Genomic DNA, 6,000 nt, shown 5'->3' on the forward strand with positions numbered 1-6,000 from the left:
GTGGACTTGTCAGGAACCCCTAAGAATTCCCTGATGGCTCTCAGAGGCCTCTGAACTTTCTCATGACCCCACCCATTTTGCAATCAGTGAAGCCAGGCTTGGATCTGATTTTCCAATTCACCAAATGCTGCTGGTTTGTCCAATCAAGGAACCACTTTAATTGCAAAGCTTTATTTTAAGGTCTTTAGGCTTGAGAGCCTCCTACCTGAAGGGTGGTCCTCTGACCAGACCACCTGGGAAACAACTGGAAACAAGGACTCTCCAATCCCACCCTGTAACTCCATCAGAACCTGCAACATCACCATGTCACCTCATCCGGTGGCTCGGATGGTAAAGAATCCGCCCTCAAGGCTGGAGACCCCAGTTCAATTCCTGGGTTGGGAAGATCCCCTGAAGAAGGGATAAGCTACCCATTCTAGTATTCATGGACTTCCCTGGTAGCTCAGATGGTAAAGAATCCACCTTGCAAGACCGTCATTAAAGCCTCGCTTCCTGCTGCACCTGTCTCCAAGTCCATTCCTTGGGTGTGTGCCGGTGGGCTTTATTTCCCACAAGGGCAAAGCCCTGCTCCAGGGATGGGGAGGTAGAAGCAGAGAATGTGTGGAGGGGTGCTGGAACCATCATTGGTCTTATTTAAAGACACAGAAAAATGCAGCCACTATGGAAAACGGTATAGAGATTCCTTATAAAACTTAAAATAGGGTTACCATATGATCTAGCAATCCCACTCCTGGGCATATGTCCAGAGAAAGTTCTGATTGAAAAAGATACATGTACCACAGTGTTCACAGCAGGACCACTTACAATAGCCAAGACGTGGGGCTCGGCCCTCTCTGAGGGTCCAGCTCTGAGAACACTCACCAGCTCCTGTCCAGTGTCAGCCCCTCTCTTCAGCTTATGGGCCTATGCTCTCTGTCTTGTCTTCTCTGAATCTTTCGAGGCCAGTGCTTCTGACCCCACCATACAGATGGTGGGGGCCGGGAAGGGCGTGCTGGCCCCCACATGGCACTGGGCGCTATGCCCTTGTCACTGTGAAGACGGAGGTACATCCCAAGCCCCTGCAGACTGTGAGGGCCCGAGCAATGCCCCTGACACTCTGGGCTTCACTTAGTGCAGCCTCTGAGATGCTGCAAGCTGGAATAGCTTCCTTCTCCTGGCCCCTTACCTAGAATACCTGGTCCCTGAGTCCTATCTGCAGCGCCCCTACCCCCATCCAGTTGGTCTCTTTGCCGCTCCTTCTGCTTAGACGGAAGGAGATGACATTCCCATTTTTCATGGATATGGCCTCTCGGGGACAGAGCTGGTCTCCTCACGTGTGGCTCACAGGCCTGCTAGTTAAATGGGTTCCCGAGAGGCGAAAACACAGTTTTGTTCTGTGCTGGGAAATTTGCAGTTGGCATCCATGGAGACTGGGTTTTCTGAAATACAAAAGCCCTGAGCTCTCGACTGCTCCCAGTCTTACCAGGAATTCAGAGAGACAGGCCTGCTGCAAAAGTTCTCTTCAAGTCCCCAGCCCACGTTAGTGGTCCTGGAGGCCAGCACATTTTTTGTGTAAAGGACCAGATAATAAAAATAGTTTAGGCTTCGGAATCTGAATGGTCTCTGTGGCAACCACTCAACTCTGCCATCGTAATTCTGAAGCCACCACAGGTGACATGTGGATGGTGGGTGTGGCCATGCTCCCATAAAATGTTACTTCTAGGGCTTTCCTGGTGGTCCAGTGGTTGAGAATCCACCTGTCAATGCAGGGGACACATGTTCCGGAGGATTCCACATGCCACGGGGCAACCAAGCCCATGTGCTATAACTGCTGAAGCCTGAGCCCATGCTTTCTGTGCAACATGAGAGTAACCCCTGCTTGCAGCAAATAAATAAGTTTAAAAAAATGTTACTTCCAAAAACACGCAGAAGGGCCTGATTTGGCTTTCTAGCAGTGTGGCTGACCTCTCCGTAGAGAAAGAAGGGGGAGATATTAACCAGCTTAATTTTCTTATTCATGAGTTCAAGAGCCCTCAAGAAGGGGCAACTCAGGGAGGCCCTGCCCACCTCACCTGGCGGGGGGACATTTTTGGCTACCTGCCCCCAGTACAAGTGTTTGTCTGTGAATTACATTCATGTTCTATAGTACTGACAATATTCTTTGTGAAGGGCTTCCCTGGTGGCTCAGTGGTAGAGAATCTGCCTGCCAATGCAGGAGATGGGGGTTAGATCCATGGGTTGGGAAGAACCCCTGGAGAAGGAGATAGTAACCCACTCCAGTATTCTTGCCTGGGAAATTCTTGCCTGCAAAAGAGTCAGATAGGACTTAGCCACTAAACAATACTTTATGAAACCTACAGAAATGAAACGTTTACAAGGATAACAAAGACAAAAGGAACCATTTAAATTTTTTAAAAATCTAGATGTATAAGACACTTTGTAATTAAAGGTACTTTTAAAAGATCGATTACAGCTGAAACTTATACCCATCACCTTACGTTAACCTCAAATGGAGCTGATTTTACTGAATTTCTATTTTGTGTGCAATTACTGGCTTGTACTGAGGAATAAAGAAATAAAATATCTTCATAAAACAAAACAAAATATCGACTAAACAATTCTTGATTTGAAGGTCTGAGTTTTTTTCAGGTATTTTTTTAAAATTTAGGGGTTTTTGAAATTGAGGTACAAATAACATTCAGCATTGTATTGGTTTAATGTGTACCATGTGATGATTCAGATATATACACACAGAGAGAGACAGCAAAATGATGGGGGCTTCCCAGCTGGCCCTAAAGGTGAAGAACCCACCTGCCAACACAGGAGACGTGAGTCGTGGGAAGGCCCCAGGTGCCGACTTCTTGATAAGTCCTCACATGGTAGAGAGAGGCTAAGAGCAAGCTCTCAGGTATCTACTCATTAAATCACTAATCCCACCACGAGGGCCCCACCCTCCTGACCTCACCTAACCCTCTTCACCTCCCAAAGCCTCTACCTCCTAACACCCTCATCACACTGGGGGTGAGTCCTTCAACATGTGAATTTTGAGGGGACGCCAGTCAGTCCATACCAGCCAGGAAGACAATTGCAGAGATAGAATGGGATCATAAAAAATAATCTGAAAGAAAGCAGGAAAAGGGAACAAGGGAACAGATGGGACAAGTTGAAAACAAATAGCAGGATCGTGGGTGTCCATCCATCTTATGGATGAATACATTAGCCACCTCCCACTCCACAAGCCAGGCCTCAGCCAAGAGTGAAAAGGGTGGGGGCAGGGGAAAGACCATGGAGAAGCCTTTTAGTGGATGAGAGACTGAGGTTACAATTTAGACCTCTGGGCCTTTATACCACAACATGAGACACTTCTGACATGGAAAATAACCCACCGAGCTATGGAACCCGCCCAAGAAAACACAGAGCTTTAGTGAAACAGGGGGGCTTCCCAGGTGATGCCATGATAAAGAGTCTGGCTGCCAATGCAGGAGACGCAAGAGACTCTGGTTTGATCCCTGGGTTAGGAAGATCTCCTGGAGGAGGAGATGGCAACCCACTCTAGCATTCTTGCCTGGACAATCCCATGGACAGAGGAGCCTGTGGGCTACAGTCCATGGGGTCCCAAAGAGTTGGACACAAGCATAGCACAGCGGTGAAACAGGGCGTCACAGCAGAGAAGGCACAAGAGTACAGGTCAGCTGGAGAGCCCACGTCATCACAGACCTTAGGCTGAGAGACACCAATCTGTTCCTTATCCTAAAGATCTGAGGGTTCCTGAGCTCAGACCTGCAGACATGACTGTCTCCCCTGCAAGGTGAATGGGAAGGCTTGCCAGAGTGGAGCAAGGCTGATCAGATGCCATTTCCACCCGGGCTTGCCAAGCAGATGACACAGAAGGTTTCACAAGAGGGGCTCCTTCACTGCTGCTCCCTTCACCCTAGTTTAACACCCATGGGTGGTCTACCTCTTGTGAGGTCCTGGGTTGGGGGTGGTTGGAACTGGTTTCCAAAACTCCAAGTGTGTTTATGAAAGAGCAGGAATGTGCTGGCCAGGATGGAGAAAGAGGGCAGGGCCTCTCGGAGCCCATTCCTGAGTCCTTGGGGCAGGCATCTTGTGGCTGCTTCTGACAGCTGGGCGGAGGGAGCCCACCGCCACCTTGGTGGAGCCAAAACCAGTCCCCGAGGAACCAGAAGCATATGTCTCAGCTCACTCCCTCAACATGCGTGCTGCCCACCAGAGGCCTCTCCAAAAACCCTCTTTCCACCAGGGCAAAGGCAGGGAGTGTGAGGGCTGCAGAGTCTGGGACTCTGCCCTGAGTGAGGATCGTAAGCTCCATGAGCCCACCCACAGTCGTTTCGCTCACTCTTGTATCCCCTGCCCCTGGTGCGGTTCTTGGAACAGAGTTGGTGCAAGAAAAACTGGGTTGCCCAAAAAATTTGTTCAGATTTTTCCATTAAAATCTTATGGAGTATTTGTGGAATGAATTAATCATTAATTATTAATTTTAAAAAGAGAAAGAAGCAGAAACCACGACCGAAACCCTAAACCATTAAAAATGTGCATAATTTACTCGTCAGCCCTGGAACACTAACACTAGACACCTAGTGGGAACCACCTGGGGCTGGAAGGCAAGGAGGTGGAGGGGTAAGGAGTGAGAGGCACCTGCTTTGGGTGCAGAATTTATGGGAACCCTTAAAACTCGGAGATCAAGATAAATGACATGCAGTGCAACACCTGAAGGAAATCAAAGTGATTGAAAATTATGCATGATAACAGAATATGCATATTCCAGGTAAAGACAGGATAAGCAGCAGTGCCGAGCTTCCCGGGTGGCTCAGTTGTAAAGAATCCGCCTGTAGTGCAGGAGAAGCCGGTTGGATCCCTGGGTCGGGAAGATCCCCTGGAGGAGGGAAATGGCAACCTACTCCAGTATTCTTGCCCGGGCAATTCCATGGACAGAGGAACCTGGCAGACTCCAGCCCATGGGGTTATAAAAAAGTGGGACACGACTGAACAACCAATCAGTAACACCAACAGCAAAGCAGCATGTTACATGGCAAGGCAGCACAGGGGAGACTGACTTGAAGACACAAGGGGCAGAGGAGTGTGGAAATGAGGCCACCTAACTGGGCTTCCTTCCTCTCCACTCCCAGTCCCAAGCTCCCAGGCTTTTCAGAGCTAACTGACTAGAGAACAGTGGGTATCTGGCCAGGCAAGGGGGTCCTGAGGCTCAGTTTAGTCCCCACAAAGAGGACCGGGGTAGGTCCCGTCTGTGACCACGATGCAGCCCTCTGTCCCCACGCCAGGGGGGTAGAGCCGCCCTGCTCCTGGGTCTGTGAGTCCATTTCCAGGAGCACAGTGGACCCTCAGCTCCCTGGGGCACAATGCCCACCAGAGCACGTGCATTGGGAGCCTGCATTGGGAGAACATTCTCAGCAGGGGCGATCAAACATACAAGAGCCAGCCCGTGAATGACCATAGAGCTCTGACGACACCCTGTGCTGGGACAGGACGAAACAGCCAGGACTTGGTCAGTGACTGCCAGCTTCCCTGGTTTTTTGTCCCTGCTTTCAACTCTGGGCCAACCTGCAGAAAACGAATGTGTCCCATAACCAATCACAAAGGACATCCCGCTTCTAACTAGCCCACTGCCAGCTCCCTGATGCCAACAGCCACCAGTCGGGGCTCACGCAAAGCTCTGCCTTTGTTCTGCTGGCAGCTCTCCACTGCTCTGGCTGTCCCCCGTCTCGTTCCCTCCCTCCATCCACCTCTCTCCATCCATCCTTCCATCCCTCTGCCCATCTCTTTCCAAACACAGGTGATGGGGGAGGCTCCGTGCCCCAGCCGGCTCTGAGGAAGTACCCTGGGCTCTTCTTGTTGGGAGAGCTTAGCTTACTGGAGCCTGGCCTGGGGCACAGGCACTGTCTTGGGTGCTGGTCTCTGACTGGCTGAGCCGGAAAAGTACCAGCTCTCTGAGGGTCCTTGGTTGTTGGGGCTCTGGGGAAGCAGGGCTGCTCCCTCTACCCA

Source organism: Bubalus bubalis, chromosome 3 (assembly GCF_019923935.1).
Source record: "Bubalus bubalis isolate 160015118507 breed Murrah chromosome 3, NDDB_SH_1, whole genome shotgun sequence".
Taxonomy (NCBI): Eukaryota; Metazoa; Chordata; class Mammalia; order Artiodactyla; family Bovidae; genus Bubalus; species Bubalus bubalis.